The sequence below is a fragment of the Octopus bimaculoides genome, chromosome 7 (genome assembly GCF_046866305.1).
Source record: "Octopus bimaculoides isolate indiv1 chromosome 7, ASM4686630v1, whole genome shotgun sequence".
Taxonomy (NCBI): domain Eukaryota; kingdom Metazoa; phylum Mollusca; class Cephalopoda; order Octopoda; family Octopodidae; genus Octopus; species Octopus bimaculoides.
The window spans coordinates 15,993,147-16,011,978 of record NC_142934.1 but is presented as its reverse complement, the minus strand read 5'-3'; the positions used below and the strand labels follow the sequence as shown (position 1 = coordinate 16,011,978).

General features: G+C 33.1%; 1 protein-coding gene across 3 annotated transcripts in view; it reads right to left on the bottom strand.

The window, feature by feature from the left end:
• LOC106873380 (uncharacterized) overlaps window positions 1-18,832 on the bottom strand; it is a 177,237-nt gene that overhangs the window by 118,279 nt on the left and 40,126 nt on the right. Inside the window, exon 2 of one of the 3 annotated variants that reach the window (XM_052969284.2) lies at window positions 716-804. The exons of the other annotated variants lie outside the window; for them this stretch is intronic. The gene's annotated coding sequence lies outside the window, so the exon portion shown is untranslated. The remainder of the gene's footprint in view (window positions 1-715; window positions 805-18,832) is intronic. 3 annotated transcript variants of the gene reach the window in all.

Sequence of the window (18,832 nt, the reverse complement as noted above, 5' to 3'; positions counted from 1 at the left end):
GCCCCCAGGCCAACCAAAGCCTTGTAAGTGTATTTGGTAGATGGAAACTGAAAAAGCTCATCACATGTATGTATAAGTGTGTGTACCTCTTGTCTTGACATTACGTGATGGTTGTAAACGGGCATCATCATCATCATTATCACACAAGTGAGGTTGTTTGTTTCCAGTCTTCAAGGAAAAACATATTTAGATATGGGAAAACAAGGTATGGATTGGTGATAGAGTGGGCATCGGCCACAGAAAATTTGTTTTAACAAATTCCGTCTGACCCAGGCAAGCATGGAAAAGTGGACACTAAATGATGAAAATGATGATGAATGATCAATGCCGGCTACACGATAAAATCATTGATGCCTCAGAGGAATATCACATCACTGTTAGGGGTATTTGGGGTGGGGTTACTGTAAAACCGACATGGTCTGTTACTTTGGTCTTAAATCTGCCCATGCATCAAGAGAAAAGAAAATTCAAAGAACTCTAGTGGATTCTCACTTGCTTCATTCTATGAAGACAAAAGCCTTGAAGTGATGCTCCAATAAAAGAGTCAAAAGATTACAGAAAATTAATTCCTACAGAAGAATATTAGCATTTTCTTTTCTTTTTAAAAAAAAAAAACAACCAATGATGTAACATTTCTCAGTGGAACAAGGGAAGGGTGGGGGTTATCAACTTTATGCAAAAGGTATGAAAAGCTTGAGAGAGTTAAGTAGCTTACCAAATGATCCAGAAACTGGAAGGAATCACTCAGACTCGGACCCTATTCTCCAGTGATTTCGAGCACTAAGTATTGCATTATCAACAACACTACAGTAGTGCAAAGAAAGAAAAAACTATAATAAGAATTTGATTCAAGAAGAATATTTCGAGAAAAAATCTGTAATTACATAATAGGTTTTATTTTTAATATATTTAGAAAAGTGGTTAAAAAATTACTACTACTATTATTACTATTATTAGAAATTTTACAAGTTGCCAAATAAAACTTTTCATTCGGGGAACTACATACAACACAATGAAGATATGCTGACATTCAATACATGTGCTGTAATATCGTCATATGAACAATATTATAAACTAGAATGGAGTTGGAACACTACTAAAAGAGAAAATCAACCAAGGATGCCAACAGACAGGGGTGTGTGTGTGTGTGTGTGTAAGATTGTATCTGACTTAACTCGTTTGATAACAACCCACCTGGGACCACCCCTGGTTCTGTGGTACAAATTTCCAATTTGAAAGTGATCTAAAAACAGTTTGTCAAAATTCAATCTCATGTTAATTTATGTTTCAAATACCAGTTTCCTGTTCGATCTTATATGACAGTTATCTCACAAAATTTTCGTTGTTTTCGAAAGTAATTAAAACAGAAGCAGGATATGTCAACAGAAATATGGTAACAAAAGGGTTAAGATTGTCATTGTTAAAAGAAAGGTAAAAAAAAAAAAAGAAAAAAAAACATTCCTTGAGGACTGTGTGTAATTATGTAAGAAATTATCATGCCCTTGGGATTGATCAACTAAATATCGGTAATATAATGTGACAGAAAAAAAAAATTGACTACCTTCACTGATTCCTTTGTAGAAGTTATGAGTGGCAGAATTGATCAGAATTATGGAAAAGTTTACTGGAGTTATTTGATTATATATCCCCTTATGTAAAGAGTTCAAATCATGCTGGATGAGCTTTGTTTTCATCCTTCTGTGAGGGTCAATAAAATACCAGTCAAGAGATCAAGTCAATTTAACCACCTGCATCCCACCTCAAAATTAGTGACTTTATGCCAAAGCTGAGAATCATCATCATCATTATTTGATTTCCAAATTCTATACTGTCATAGGTTGAATCCTAATTTTTGCTACCATCTTCATCATTAACCACAAATTTAATATATTTTGTTGTATTGAGAGGGTGGGGTCATTTTGCCAATAATAAGCACACACACACACACACAGGTTCTATTTCATTTCTTTATTTTTATTTGTCAATTGGTTAACCATTTAACCTATTAACTACTCAATAGCTTGATTAATCATTTGTTTGGTCAATCAATCAGCTATATTTGTTAGAGTCCTTTCATCACTATTCACAATGTCAGTGATGCAGTTACGAATGGTAACAAAACGACTTGGACAAACTTAGGTGGTTGAGTGACTGAATGATTAATCAAACAATCAATTAGTTAATTGGTTAAATGGTTAACAAAACGACAAATAAAATAAAGAAGCAAAACAGAACCTGTGTGTGTGTGAGTGTGTTTGTTGATAGAATGACCCTCCTGAGATGCAAAAAAAATATGTTTCAACACATGAGTTCACATCAAGAATTTTGCAAACCAAATACACAAAGCAAAATAATATATTATTTTCCTCGCAATCATATAAACACTTGTGTGTATTTTACATTCCATAACAGACTACTATAGCAATAAAAACAAATTTCAATAAAATTACTGTTTCACAACAATCTAGCATGTTTTTTTTTTTAATCCCTAGAGTTAAATTTGGTCATAGCATATATTTTGTTTGAAGAATAGGAAGCAGTCTAAATAGAAAATAGCAATTTAGTAACATACTATATAACTATATTTTAAGGTTTTACTCCAACAGCAGAAGGGAGAGATAGAAGTGACCATTTGATCATTTTTGCTTTGCAAAGGTTATTGCAAAAACATGTATGCATAAACACACATACATCACAAACAGACCACACATAGACACACACACACACACACTTCCAATCACATTCCCTGCAGATCTGCAATGCAACAAAATAATATAGAGTATCACTATGTCTGTATTCACTGAATAAAAATTTTCACTAGATTTACTTTCGTAAGTTATTGTATTAGCAAAGGTACTTTAATCTAACTCAAGGCTTCATACCATATTGGGCAAAAATCAATTAGTTTAAGCTACTATTATTCCAAAGCCTCAATACACTGACTAATAATCTATTGATTGATCTGTCCCAAAATGTATGGGAATGTCTATTTTCAGAAATATCCAATCCATCCTGGCATGGTAAAATAAGAAATAACAAAATAAAAACCTTGAGAGTGAAATCTGGCAGTATGTACGTATGCGTTTGTATATATGTCTCTCTATGTCTGTGTCAGCATTTTAGTTTACGGAGGCTGCGTTCCTTTGTGATAAACAGTAACCAAACATTTTGGTAAATAAAAGTTGTTAAAATAAATACCAGACTGAAATCAAGTACCGGGGCCAATATGATCAACTAAGACCTTTGAAAGTGAAACCCCAAGATGGCTGCAGTCTAGTAACTGAAACCAATGGAAGAGTAAATGAGTATATAAATTATACAGCTATAATTTAACACTGAATGAAATAATAATAATAACCCTTTCTACTGAAGGCATAAGGTCCTGAAATTTTGGGGGAGGGTGCTAGTCAATTACATCGACCCCAGTGTTTCACTGGTACTTAATTTATTGACCCTTAAAAGGATGAAAGGCAAAGTCAACCTAAGCAGAATTTGAACTCAGGACATAGCAATAATAATTCTCTCAAATTTTGGAACAAGGCCAGCAAATTTTAGGGGAGGGTGTTTGTCGATTTCATCAAATTTGACTGTTACTCTGTTTTATTGATCGTAACAAGACAAAGTTTTACCTTGGTGACGTCTGAACTCAGAACAAAGAGTTGGAAGAAATGCTAAGCATTTTGTCTGGCATAGCAACACTTCTGCAGTTTGCCGCCTTAATAAATAAAAATACCAATTAATTTATGCACAACAACTAAATAAGACAAAGTCTTAGTACGGTTAAACAGCTGAAGTACTCATCACGTTGTGCAGTTCTTGAATGTGTTGAGTGGGATTCCCAAACAATATTCCAATACTCTCCTGGCTTTTATCTATCTGACCGAACATAAGCACAGCTTTGTGCAAGCTAATAGAGAACTACACATGCTTACTTAGCTGCAAAAATGATAAATTATTAGATTTACAAAAAAAAAATAACTCAACTATAAAAAGAAAAACTTGGTATATAAGCCAAGGGAGCCCCATGTGAATGCTCAACCTGCTAGAAATAGCAGTCAGTTCTTCCTCAAACCATGCTAAAAAAAAAAAGAGAATGGTACTAACAATGTAGCTGTGTGGATCACACACACACACACACACACACACACACACACACACACACACACACACACACACACACACACACACACACACACAAGAAGTGAATGCTCTCAACCATAGATCTAATCTGGAGTTAAAATAATGCAAAACAACCAAAAAGCTATTAAATTTATGGTTACAATCCTTTCTGTTTTTGGCACAAGGTCTGAAATTTTGAGTGAGGGGTTAGTCAATTACATCAACCCCAGTGCTTAACTGGCTTTAATTTCATCAACCCAAAAGGACGAAAATCAAAGTCAACCTTGGCAGAATTTGATCTCAGAATGCAAAAACAGATGAAATGCCACTAAGTATTTTGTCTGGCATGCTAACGATTCTGCCAGCTTGCTGCCTTAAATTCATGGTAATAATAAAACTACAAAACCAAGAGAGCTAAGTATGCTTGAATAGATGTTGTTACATCTGCAAAAAGTTAATTCAGTTAATCCACAAAAAGGAATTGCAGAATATTGCTTAGTCAATGGCCATTATTGGAACAATACTGAACATTAACCCTGCTCCTCCCCCATTGCTAAAATGTCTGTTCCATAGGATCACAATAATAAAACTGAATGGTGGTGTATCATCAACGGTTAATAAAAACAAAGTTAATATAAAAAGTAATAAAACTATAACAAAAGAAGAAAAAAAAGACATCATAATAATAAATAATGCCAGGCAGGGCAAACAACTGGAACCATACTTGGAAGAAAATCTCATTTGGCAAGTGTCTGGTAACCAAGTACTTGACATAACAATCAGAATCAATGAGAACTTGTCATGTGCTTCCACTTAGACAGTTATAACCTGCAGCAATAGGAGTTAAGGTCAGGTAAGAATAGTAGTCAAGATAATGGAACCAAAAGACAGAACCTTGGCAATGAAAGTCAAAAACAGGCTGATGAACAAAGGCAGCTCTCCAAGCATAATGCCATGTATTAATTTTTTCTCAATGTTCCAACTTCATTATGAAATAAATGCTATTTACTTCAATTTGTCAAATTGCTAAATTTAGACAATCTTCTTAAATGCATTCTATAATTTTCACTTACACTGTTATTTCCAATAATCTAAAGTTAAAACATTTCATCAATGCCATGTCAATTTTTACATAGATTACTGGATTATCTCCATGGATCATAATCTTACCATTTGTAAGGACTGGGCATTCTCCAACATCAACTTCCTTCAAAGTTTAAAATGAGATATCAAACAGACCATGCTAAACCCATTCATCCCTAATTTTCTACATCCTAAGGCCTCACCACGCATATTGCACAGATAAACCTCAATCTCTTATGCAGTCTTCTTTTCTGAACAAAGAGAAACTCTTTGTAGTCATCAGAGAGCTTCAAACTACCTCAAATCCTATCCACTGTGCTAGTTAGCACTCTTGTACTTTTAGTACTATCGACATTGTATTATTTAAATCAGTCCTGCCACTTTCTATATTAGCATCAAGTAAAAATGTTTTACAAACTACATCAGAAATTATTAGGTCAAGTATTTTATTTTTGTTGTCATAGTCTACCATTAATGTTTTCCTCTCTCTCTTTTTTTTATTTTGTAGATAGCTAGGTTGAAGTAAGTAGATTAATCTACTCTCATTTAAATACGACTATAGAAAATTTTTTTAACAACACCAACTCTGATAACAAACCCAGACCTTCTCAAGCAATAAATTAACAATTACATCATGGAAAGTCATTTTAGCCATTTGACAACACACAAAAGCTATTACATTCATTAAAAAGCTTTTTTCATGTCCTAATTACACAATCTAATATGAAATGTAAAAAAGTTTCTGCGTGCTTCTGTGTCCCGATCACTAACTAGACAGACAGAAAGATAACTAACAATAGAATTTTGTCAGTGTTCATGTTGCATATGAGTGCAATAAAACTTCATCATAGACTGTACTATTAAGAAACTAGCTGACATACCCGGTGACTCCTGGGAAAGCGGAGCTTATCCCTTGGGTCCATTCTCATAATTGTTTCGCTAATCCAATAACAACAATACAAAGTATGTAGCCCTTAAAATGTTTTTTGTGCATTTACAGAGAATACAGAACTGTCTTACACAGGATCTTGTTTTTAGGAATTCCCAATAAGTTATGAATACCCAAATTGTGAAGTCAGTTATGTAATAACATGAAATTAGTTACTCAATAGTAAGAATTCAAATAAAGTAGCCCCAAAAAGGGTTTTCATGCATTCCCAGAGTATGTAGAACATAGGAGGAAATACTAATAAGGTATATACACTAAAATCGTGAAGCATGTTACATAATAACAGCCTAATCAAATATGAGAAAATAACAATTCTTGAATGGTTAAAATAGTTCTTCCATGATGAAACTGTTTCAACTACAACACACAGTCCCAGATCAAGTCATCCGTCAAACAACTGCAACTGTGAAATTCTAATCAGTTTATCAGATAAAATTTATCATGATTGTAACACTGAAATTATGCATTTAAAGGTACAAAAGTCAACTAAACAAAGTACCTTCATTTTATAAAAATAAAAAATAAAGAACAGCCTTTACAATTAATTATACCGATTAATAAGTATATGTGAAAGTTGTAATGGGTGCTGTCTAAAGAATTGAGCAGTTGTAGATAGTACAATCTGTGGCGAATAACCTTAACTGATAATTTCCAAAAGTAGATGTGTTACGTAACACAACAAACAGAAAAGAAAAACTGTATAACAGGTATGTGATCAAAGGGATAAACTCAAATCCTCCCAAGAGCAAACCTGTGATAGACTGGCTTCCAACAGCACTTAAAAAACTGGGATATGCTCCAATGTGTCTCAACATCTGATCATAAATATTAGTAATGAGAGATAGGTAGATAGATAGACAGATAGATAGATAGAGAGAGAGAGAGAGACTGTGTGTGGCGGGGTAGCAGAAACCTATGTATAAATTTCTATGTGTAATGGAAATATAATTTTCAAAAATACAGTTATAAACACCATTTCCCTAATGTCTAAATGGCATGTTTGGCCAAAATTTAACTTTATGAATATAGTACCTTCCTATTTTTTTGTGAACATAAAAGACATAACCAAAATTGAGAGAGGAGGGGGAGCATGCATGCACGTGTGTGTGTGTGTGTGTGTGTGTGTGTGTGTGTGTGTGTGTGTGTGTGTGTGTGCGCGCGCGCATACTTATGCATACATTCATGATCTTACATGCAAGTAACATTTTCAAAGGAGTGTATCTAGTTTTTAATATTGTGAAGACTGATGCTATCTAATTAGATGCAAAATTTGAGAGACCAATCAGTAAAAATTTCCATGAGAATCAGCTACATCACAACAAAGGAATATAATTTTGTTCAAGAATAGATCTTTCTGAAAAGATTGGGGGGAGGGACTGAATTTGAAACAGTCACATATGTAATATTTCCTCCCTATTTAACAAACTTATTGGTTTGTAATGACAATAACAACACACAAGGAAACAATGATTTCTGACAAACACAGGATATGTAAGAGAAAGCAAATAAAAATGCATGACAGAACTCATGCCTTTCTCTCGAACATCAGCAAAGCGAATGGAATGAAATAACTACAACTGGGAAGTGAAACAGCAACAACATATTGTGAGCTTCCTCCAAATAATACTTGAGACATACACACATGAAAATATCAATAAAAGATCACTTGAACAATTTTTAAAATATTATATATTAAACCTCAAAATAAAAAAAGTAAATGACATACATATACATACACACACTAATATATATATATATATATATATATATATATGGTAAATAATAAAAATTAAAGAGAAAAGTTCAGTGCTATTATGAGCGTTTCAAATGTGTGCATGCACTTATTCATAGTCATCTACTCTTCTGCTTTTAAACAATATACTCATAATAAACCAATAAAGTCTTTGACAATAAGACAATTTTTCTTTTAAATCAACTCCATAAAGAAAATATTGTTTCTCCAATGCAGGAGACAATAAAAAGCAATAACAACAAAAACCTATGTTATTATTTTCCACAAAATCTAAAATGAAGAAACACAGCAGCCTATTATTCCAACAGCACTGTATTTCATTTGATATTATCTGTCTATCCACTACAAGACAAAACAAATAAGAAGAAAAAGAGGGGGGGAAAAAAATATCTATTTCAGTTGAATAGCAGGAAATCCTACAGCTTGCTCAGTATCAGGTCACAGTGACAATTCAACTGTATTGCGCAACAGCTATTTAGTATTTCTGCTATACCTGTTTTTCCAACCTCCTACTCCACACAAAAATACAAAACAGATCGTTTTCTTTTATCTTTTCTTTCTTTCTTTCTTTCTCTTTTTTTTTTAATCTTGAAGCTATAGGTCATCAATACTTTAAGGAACCAGAAGACTACAATTGGTAATATTTATAAACAAAAAATATTTATATACACATATATATGCTAGACATAAATTATTTCTTTTTTAACTGTAGATATAAAGAATTTTTTTTTCTTCTTTTTTTTTTCTGTCTGCAGAAAATATAAAATCACTAGTTTAATCAGATGTACATAAAAGAAGCTCTGGTCGGTTTTATATACCTTATCTTAGTAATATAAAATTTTCCTTGTTCTGCATGTGTGTGAGAGATGATCACACACACATACATGCATGTGCACACACATGTATTCACATACACAAACACATGCATACACATAGGTAATGTGCATGTTATATTTGATTTATATTTTGTAGAATTAAAATTAATGCAGGCAGCTAAACTCAGATGAAACATTACAGCGTCAACTGCAATATCTCAACAAATCTGAAATAAAAATTTACCATGGTCAACTGCCCCCTCCCCACCTTTGTTTAATTTTTTTTTCTTTGTCATGGCAAAGAACATATTCTGGGGCTCATCATTAAAAAAAAAAAGAAACGCAGAAAACTCACACTATCCTACACAAAAGTATATTTTGTGTTCAATAATCTTAAGATAGCAATTAATACATTTCAGTAGGCCTAAAGAACATGTGACAATTTCTAAGCATTATGTAAGAAATTAACTATTTGTTAGTTAATTTCTCTTAATACAAATTAAATAAAATATCCCTAATGAATGTTTCTAAGGCTCTATCCTATTTCTAATGCAAACCATATCAACTATTCTTATTTCTTTATTGCCCACAAGAGGCTAAACATAGAGGGGACAAACAAGGACAGACAAAGGTATTAAGTCGATTATATCGACCTCAGTGCGTAGCTGGTACTTAATTTATCGACCCCAGTGCGTAACTGGTACTTAATTTATCGACCCCGAAAGGATGAAAGGCTAAGTCGACCTCGGCGGAATTTGAACTCAGAACGTAGCAGCAAAGGAAATACCGCTAAGCATTTCGCCCAGCGTGCTAACGATTCTGCCAGCTTGCTGCTTCAACTATTCTACCAGTCAAATGGATCCAAATCCAGACAATATTCTTCTGTTCTAATGAATATATATATATAATTACTTGTTTAAATTTCAGAATATTTTTTTTTACCTAAATGTTAGTTTCTTTTGTTTTTGTTTATTTCATTACCCAAACTTTCAAAGCAGATTTTAAAATAACATTACCATATTTATGTTCTCTATAAAATATATTTCAAGAGTCTACAGGTTGAAAAACATCTCAAAGCCTTATAACTAGGTTATTCAGTTACCAACATGCCACCCAACAAACAAAATATATGTATCATATCTCACTGATGTACATTCAATCAACATGGATATTAAGCAGAAGCCATCTTTTGTACTCAAGAGAAGTGTCTATCATAAATTTGCTAGTTGAACATGACTGACAAGGTTATAAATATCAGTGGTAATAAAAAATGTAAAAGCCACTTACAATTATTAGTACATTGGTATGGTACTTGTAATTTTTACCCTCTAAATTTTAGTAATTTCCTAGTTTAGGTTTTCCATAAAGCTTGTACTGCACATAATATGTATATGGTACATTAAGGTAATTATATTTTAGCAATGTAAATGTGTGTGTGTGTGTGTGTGTGTGTGTGTGTGTGTGAGTGAGAGAGAGAGAGAGAGAGAGAGAGAGAGAGCAACTACTGTGATTAGTCCACTTAAGAACACTGTCCAAATTGTTGGATAGTCACATGACAGTGGTACAAAAGTATACAAGTAACTGGATACACTAAACATATATTTTTCTATTGTGGCAATGGTTATGTCTCTCAAAGCATTTATTATGTAAGTATCAAATACAATTGTGTGTGTGCATGCATGTGTACACACACAGACAATTTTTGTGTGTCCACTTTCCATGCTGTCATGGTTTTAGTCAGTTCGTACTCGAAATTAATGTTCTCTCAAACATTTTAACATGGTTTCTGCAGCTGGATGACCTTCCTAAAATTGATCGCTTTACAGAATGTATTGACATCAACACTAGAGAAGGAGTCATTTCCTTGACAAGACAAAACTAAAGGGTCTGTCAGCCCTTAAATGCTTCTGCTCATTTATGTACCACTTTAGAGGGTGCACTGGGTGCATTTTGTCAAAGTAGCAACACCCTGCAAGACAAAAGAGATCTCTTACTGATCTACAATGTTTTCATTCGTTCAGGGCACCATAACTAACAAGGGTGAAATGGAAAGAGGCTGACTGCAGAAGATGAACTAGGGGAAGAGAGAGAAAGAGAAGAGAGTGAAAGAAGACAAGCAGAGTGAGTGAGGTGATGGTGTTAAACAAGAAGGAGAAAGGGAAAACATGAAATGGGAGCCAATCTGAATATAGAATGATGTAGAAAGAACACAAGTTAACAATGCACTCTGCTGCCACGGGGAAATGCACAAAGAGGAAAAATCGAAACAAACATCCCTTTTCCAATATTATAAAGCAAAACAATTATTACGCTGATATAAGTCAATAAACTCATAAAATATAAAATTGCATCCAATTCACGTATTTCTTTTCTGTATTTACAAGGACTTTCAGAAGCTATTATTTTATATCTTTATAATGTTCACTTTCCCATGCCTGCATGGATCACACAGAATTTGTTGAGGCAGATTTTCTAAGGCTGGATGCCCTTCCTGTCACCAATCCTTGCTAGTTTCCAAGTAATGTAATTACTTCTTCTTGGCCAAACATATTTTCATGGAAGACTGGATATAAAGGACACCATTTGCATGACAATGACATAATTCCCCTTCACTTCTTTTAGTTACCATTTACCAAATCCACCCACAAATCTTTAATTGGCTTGAGGCTATAGTGCAAGAGGCTATAGCCCAAGGTGCCATGCAGTGGGATAGAACATTTTACATATATTTATACACTGGAATATTACTATATTTTTGTGGCACACACTTCTTGCAGTAATCAGATGTTCCTGATTATGTGTATGTATGTGTGTGCACATACACAAGCACACAAGAACTTGCATGTGCGTACCTGTGTTTGTTACAGCTGCAATTGCTTGAAAGAAAGTTCAGAGAGCAGTGTTATCAGTTCTTCCAGTCAACAAATTTGGGCACTTCACACCTTCAAAACCAAGTGAAATAAGTGATCAGTAAGAATAATCCAGATGAAAATACAATGCCTCAAATAACATATACATCCAATCTATAGAAGCATGGGAAAACACCATATAATAAACAAATGAAAGAAAGCAGGGTGGTTAAACTTTAAAGATCTATAATGTAGATCAAAAGTTGACCATTTTCTGAGTAATGTTTTCTGGTTATCTATTGCTTTTCCCCAGCTAGGCATGTAACATGAGAGCATTCCTGGGTTTGAAACATTATAAATGACTAGGTGAGCTGACGATGCACAGAATCAAAGGTGCTCAACAAGATTTCTACTTGGCCTTTTACACGCATATATAAACAAGAATATTATTAACAGTGTCTGTAAAGTTTCAGCCAGCTAAGCTATTGTTGGACTGTGATGCTTTGAGGTTAACCTTGGCTTTAAATAGTCTCTATTGAGTTAAAATCTTCTTTGGGTGTGTGGGTTACAGTGGAGTGGTATTTAGGTTGTAGGGTGTGTTGTGGTAGATGGGTGTTTTAGAGAAGTTTTTATTGATTAAATTCGGAGTTGTGTTATTGTTTAGAATTTATTCATGCATGTAGAACTTTGTGAGCAGGTGTGTATGCTTAGGTGTGTCCTCTTCAGACCATGGGATTGTTTTTTAGTGGTTCACAAAATGGATGTAGGTAGATCTAGCATGTGCCAGTAGTTTTAGCTATTTCTAGTTTTATTGGAAATAAAACTTCTCCAAATCACTTCTCTACCACAACCCACCCAACAAACTAATTACCACTCCGCTCAAACCCATTTACCCAAGGAAGATTTTAACTCAACGAAGACTATATAAAACCAAGATTAACTTCAATCCATCACAGTCCTACAATGGCTTAGCTGACCAAAGCTCAAAGTCATTGTCAATAATATTCTTGTTTAGAAATAATAAATTTGTACTCTACAAAAGTATAAAGTAACCTATCAGTAAAATTGTTATTACTATAACTGAACATAAAAATAAACATTAATACACACGTTAATATATATATATATATATATATATATATATATATATATATATATATATATATATATATATATAACCCTTTCACAGTGAATTAAATTTCATGGCTATTTCAGTAATGATGTTAAATATCTACCCAAAAATTAGAACTTGCATTTTCTGCAAATTATGTTGCCTCAATAAATTTGACATATCTCAACAAAAAATAGTTTCAAACATGACACTCCTCAACAGAATACAGCCTGGTATATAAAACTACTTTCTACAATAAGTGTTAATAAATAAACTACAATGTTAGTTAATCTACAAAAGTACTCCTTTGTTGGAGCATCTATATGGTTGCTGTAACTGCAACAAATACCAATCAAATCTCCTTCAAATCACACCCTACCATCTTAAAAACCGACACATTGGTTTTGAGTATACTGCGCGTGTGTGCACACACAAGCAAACAAACACAATGATTACAGTTAGAATGCCTTTAATCATAGGAGTGCTTGATCAAGGCAGACAGACTTGGGGCAAAACAACATAATAAAAAACAACAATATTAGTATACATGACAAAATCTATAATGACAAAGTAATTTCAGAATAAAACTAGTGCCAACTTGTCAATGATGCTTGCAGCAATACATAAAAGTTCAGAGACAGCAAGAGAAAATGGAAAGAAACAAATATTCAGAATGTGTATGAGAAATGGCAACACCCTCGTTGGAAAATGGATTGGTCCAATATATTTGCTTTAACAATCAACTTTGCAGTATCTTGCAACAATTCATATAAATATTTACTTTTTCTTTTTACTCAGAAAATTGCCAATAATTCAACAACGCAAACAATTATCAAACATTTTTCACTTGTTAAGAGTCTAGTTCTCTAACGATACTATTCAAAAACACATTGCTTCTCCATGGAAAATAGTTTATATTATGAAATATTCATAATGATAATTAGAACTAAGGCAGACAATGGTTCATTTAGCATTCTGCACCTAAACCATTTGGCAGAAGTGGATGTGACACAAAAGAGTAGATTCACTAAATTTACAAAACTACCTATGAAAAATTCTTGTTAATGATAATTTTAATATCAATACTATATACTAACATAATAAATTGGAAATAAAACTGCAGTGCTTAGCAGTGGCATGGGATAGAAGGAATTGGAAATTAAACTGCAGTGTTTGGTGGAATGTGGTGGGGATGAAATATACAAAATAATAAAATTGTATGTATGCACACAAACTTGAAATAAAATAGTATTGGGCATGATCCAACAAAAATTAATGTTTTATAAGTAATTTCCATATACAATATCTATCTGTTTATCAACCACAATTTCAAATTAATATCTATTTTTCCATTTAGTAATTATAAACATCTGCATTGCTTTTTGCAGTTGAGATGCGCTTGAATAAATTATATAATTAAGACTTAGAAATGGTATCCACACAATAAATATAGTTGTCGGTAACAGTCACAGGCTGACTAAACCAACGAGGTACCGACTATGGTATCATCACTTTGTATCCAGTATTGTGACCCGTCAAAAGACAATTTTCAAAACCCTAGTTCAGGTACTGTTGTACCTCCAAGCAGCCTTCATTTCATATCTCAGTAGTCATTTTATTTCAACAATGCACTTTGTTTGCCTTGCTTCAATTTTCTTAACTTAGAAATAGGTGTCAAAAGGTGATGAATAGTAACTGATAGGTTTGTGTTCAAATATTAAATTTTACTAAACAGTAATTTGTATATATACAATTGGGTTGGCAAGAAAGTAATTTCGTTTATTGCAAATAGAGTTACGATTTTTTTTAATGACTATTGTCAATGTTATGATTTTTTTTCCTTTTGACATTTGATAGCCGTTACTTTTAGCTTACTTTACAAGCAAATTACACGTAATTTTGTTTACAGCTGTTAGTTCAGTGTCAATTTTAACATGGAGTGCAAAAATGAACATTTTCGCCATATTTTACCTTTTAATTTCCATAAAGCCAAGAAAGTTGTTGAGGCTCACAAAGAGATATATGAAGTTTATGGTGTTGGTTGCTTAACAGAACACACGTCAATTTCGTGACATTACAAAGATGTTGTGTATTTTGAGCTGCTTCCAGGGAACCAAATGATCAATTCAGATGTTTACTGTCAACAACTAAGGAAACTGGAGAAAGCAATCAAAGAAAAGCAGCCAGAATTGGCAAATCATAAAGGATTGTATTCCACCATGACTACACTACACCACACATGTATTTGCTAACTCATGAAAAATTATCGGAGCTTGGTTGGGAAGTGATGTCACATCCACCATATAGCCCTGACCCTACACCAACAGATTACCATTTATTTCGAAGTTTGCAAAATTCTTTGAATGGTAAATCTTTCAAAAATGATGATGACTTGAAATCGCACTTGCTTCAGTTTTTGGCTGATAAGGACCAGAAGTTCTATGAGCGTGGAATCATGAAGTTGCCAGAAAGATGGCAGAATGTCGGCGAACAAAATAGAAAATATATAATTGATTGAAGTTCATTCTTTGTATTAAAAAAAAAATGACTTTTATTTCACACTAAAAAACCGAAATTACTTTCTTGCCAAACCAATAGCTCAATATAATAAACCAATAATGGAAAAGATATTCAGCCATAAAAGAAATCTATGTACTACCTAAATTTCTTGCCAATCTCTATGCACACAAAAACAAAAAAATATATATATATAATAGAATAAAATAAAACTACTGCTGAATAGATAGTTAGAAGCTGCTCTAAAATGAAGTGCTATGATTGACTAAACCCTTTATGGTGGTGCCATAGCATGGCCACACCCAAGTGACTGAAACAATTAAAGGAATAAAAGAACAGCAGAATTTATAGCAGTGCTAAACTGATTTCTTTGATATTAAACACTAGTACGTTTGCCTTGCAATAGAAAAAACATAGTCTATGGTTAGTATAGTATACATACACATATTTTCCATGTTGGCATGGGTTGTCCTGACCAACCCATGCCAGCATGGAAAGCGGACGTTAAATGATGATGATATACATATATATAATTGTATTTGACAAATAACTCTACTCATTTTTACATGTATTTTCTGGACTGAAAGGTGAGGGCGTGGGAAGCAGTTCAAAAAATTAACTCAACACTACTAGATCATTTTTGGTTAGTGTGTACACATTAAAAGCAAAAACAAAAAAAATTTAACACACAAGTTGAGCTTGGAGTATAATGCAGAAATTTAACTGACAATAATTCAAGATGATTTACTCTTTCGACTAGTTTTCTGACACTTTCATACTGAATGTCATTAGTAATTGCACACAATACTGTACTGTACTTCACTTTCATTGTATGACAACCAATCAGAAATGGAGAAACTGAGAGAAAGCAATCTGTTGTTCACAACCTATGATTTGAAACCTCTAATAAAGAAAAAAGAAGCTGTCATGTTTTGAATGAAGTAAAAGCAACAAGTTCCAACTTAGATGCAATACACAGAAAGCCTCATCAAAAATGATTTTCAAGTAAAAGCACTTTTTCTCACAATAATTTTTCTCTCTCGGTTTTTTTAGTTTTTTTTTTTTCTGTCTCTCTAATGGTTAATATTCTTGTCTATGACAATGATTTTCCTGTGTAAATCAGGAGGCCAAAAAAAAACAAAAAAACACTAATATATTCTATCAAAACTGGAAGATTAAAGTACTTAGTGAGATGCCAACAATTGATGAAAACTATGAGAATTACAACTTACAAACAGGTGTGTCTGGAAATATTTGGTTGATTAATGAAGATTCTTTAATTCAGACTTTTGATGTTTCTAATTAAAACAATCATCAAAAAACGGATGTTTATTTATATTGCTTACATCTTCAAAAACATAAATAAACTACATAATAGTCAAAAGTAGTGACAGACTAACAGAAAATTAAGAGAGAGCCTACTATAAAGTAGTAGATAAAAGAGTCACCACCAATTTCCTGGCTTGAAATTGTTTTCACATTGATGAAGAGACTAAGTGAAACAGCAATGCATTTCCTCACAGTTTAACATAAAAAAATATATAAACCAACAAGTGAGCTCTATGCAATTTCATGGCCCGCTAGAAATAGTAACCAAATCTCCCTCAAATCACACAGTACCATCTCAATGAAAAAGAAACATATTGAACAATAGTGTAGTACCTGATGTGTGGAGATGCAGGAGTTATTATTCTAAGATTATGGTTTCAATTCCTAGACTGGTGATACGTTGTGCTCTTGAGCAAAATACTTCATTTCATGTTGCTCCAGTCCACCCAGCTAGCAAAACTGAATAAGCCTGCAATGAGCTGGCAACTCATCCAGCAGGGAAGTATATAAGCCACAGAATCCAGAAAACTATCCTTATGAGCCTCTGGCTTGGAAAGGACCTTTGCTCCTCTTTATTTTATTATTTTTTTTTTTGGATAATCCCTGATACCCAAAACTTTTGTGGTCACAGCAGGAATTCCTTTGATCATGTCTGTTCGTTAAAGATTGTCCTATAAATAAATAACAACAGAAAACACTCAGCGAATGCAAATAATACTAGAGACAGTGAGCGCTCTCATGAAAAATATATAAAAAGCCAATAACAAAGATGATTTTCCCCCATTGCTTTTATGAATGATTCAACATGGCTCATATTTCACAGTAGGTAATTATTGTTGCTTCCTTAACCAACTAAAAGTTTTTTTTTTTTTTAAACTAATGATACGTGTTGTAAACCACTCAAACCAAATATCACAGCAAGTTGGTAATTGTATAATACACGAGTTAGCACTGAACATGACTAATCTGTTAAACATACATAACTAGCAGGAATTGATACCATCCTCCTTTGAGCACTGGACAATTTAATTAAACTTTATTAAAAAAAAAAAGAAGCAGCTTTTTCTTCTTTGGCAGACACAAACTTGCTCCTCAAACAAATACTCAGCTCTTTAAAAAAAATCTGATTTTGAAATGAAAATGAATAAATTAACTACAGGTAACCCGAAATTTGGATCAATAAGTAATGTTTGGTTAAGTCAGAAGTTGTTTTGCAAAAGAAACTGAATTGCAGTCTATAATGAACAATATGATGGATGGACACATGGATAACAAATATGAATTTATCCAATTTGACATTGTTGATTATTATTCTTCAATAAGTGGGGAACCTTTGAAAAAGCAATCAATTTGGCTAAAAGATACATTAATATTACACAAAGCAACTTGCAGATTGTTATGCATACAAGAAGATCCCTCCAATCTGATCGGTAGTTTTGATACTAATATGGAGAACTTTGAAGGGGACAAATTATATGATCTAGTAGGTTTATGGTGTTGGTTTATGTCTGTTGGGTAAGACAAACTGATGTCTTTGAATAGTGTGAGCTGTTATAAATATTAAGAAATTCAGCATAACTGTAATGGCAAATGCAAACCTTACAACTATAAACTTCACTTTTTGGATGTCAAGCTCAAAGTAAACCTGTACATCCACATTCATTTTAATCACTCACCAAATATCATTAAGAATGTATCAATAAGCATCAACAAAAGGATAAGTGCCATTATCCTCCAACAAAATAACCAAACAGACTTTGAGTACAACAGCAAGGCATTATGATATGGTCAATACAAAGAAAGAATGAAGTACAACAGTCATCTGGCCGTATAGCCTTTTTTGTTTATTTTCACTGTTTCGTGTTCCTGTCTTGTTTTCTGTCTGCCACTACATTCCTCCACGTTACAAATTTAATTTAAATTTAATTTGTGGTCTGTGGGAAGAGCCATTCTAACAATGTGCCCCACCCTAACTCTTCGAAACGCTTAGTTTTAGAATGGTGGCAGCTGATGAAGGAAATGTTCTCTATGTGGCCTGTGTGTTTTCTGTACTCCGTTTATCATTTTGTCCACGTTTTTTTGCAACGTCCTGTACCCAGATATGCATCTATATATACATGTAGATGTAGGTATGTACATATATGTACGTATATATATGCATATACTCATATATATATATATACACAAGTGAGTTGGCAAATGAAAGAAGGGCACTCAACCAATTTATTGGGAATTACATGTATAGATCAAAACAGTTTGATATATATATATATATATATATATATATATATATATACATGAGCACGC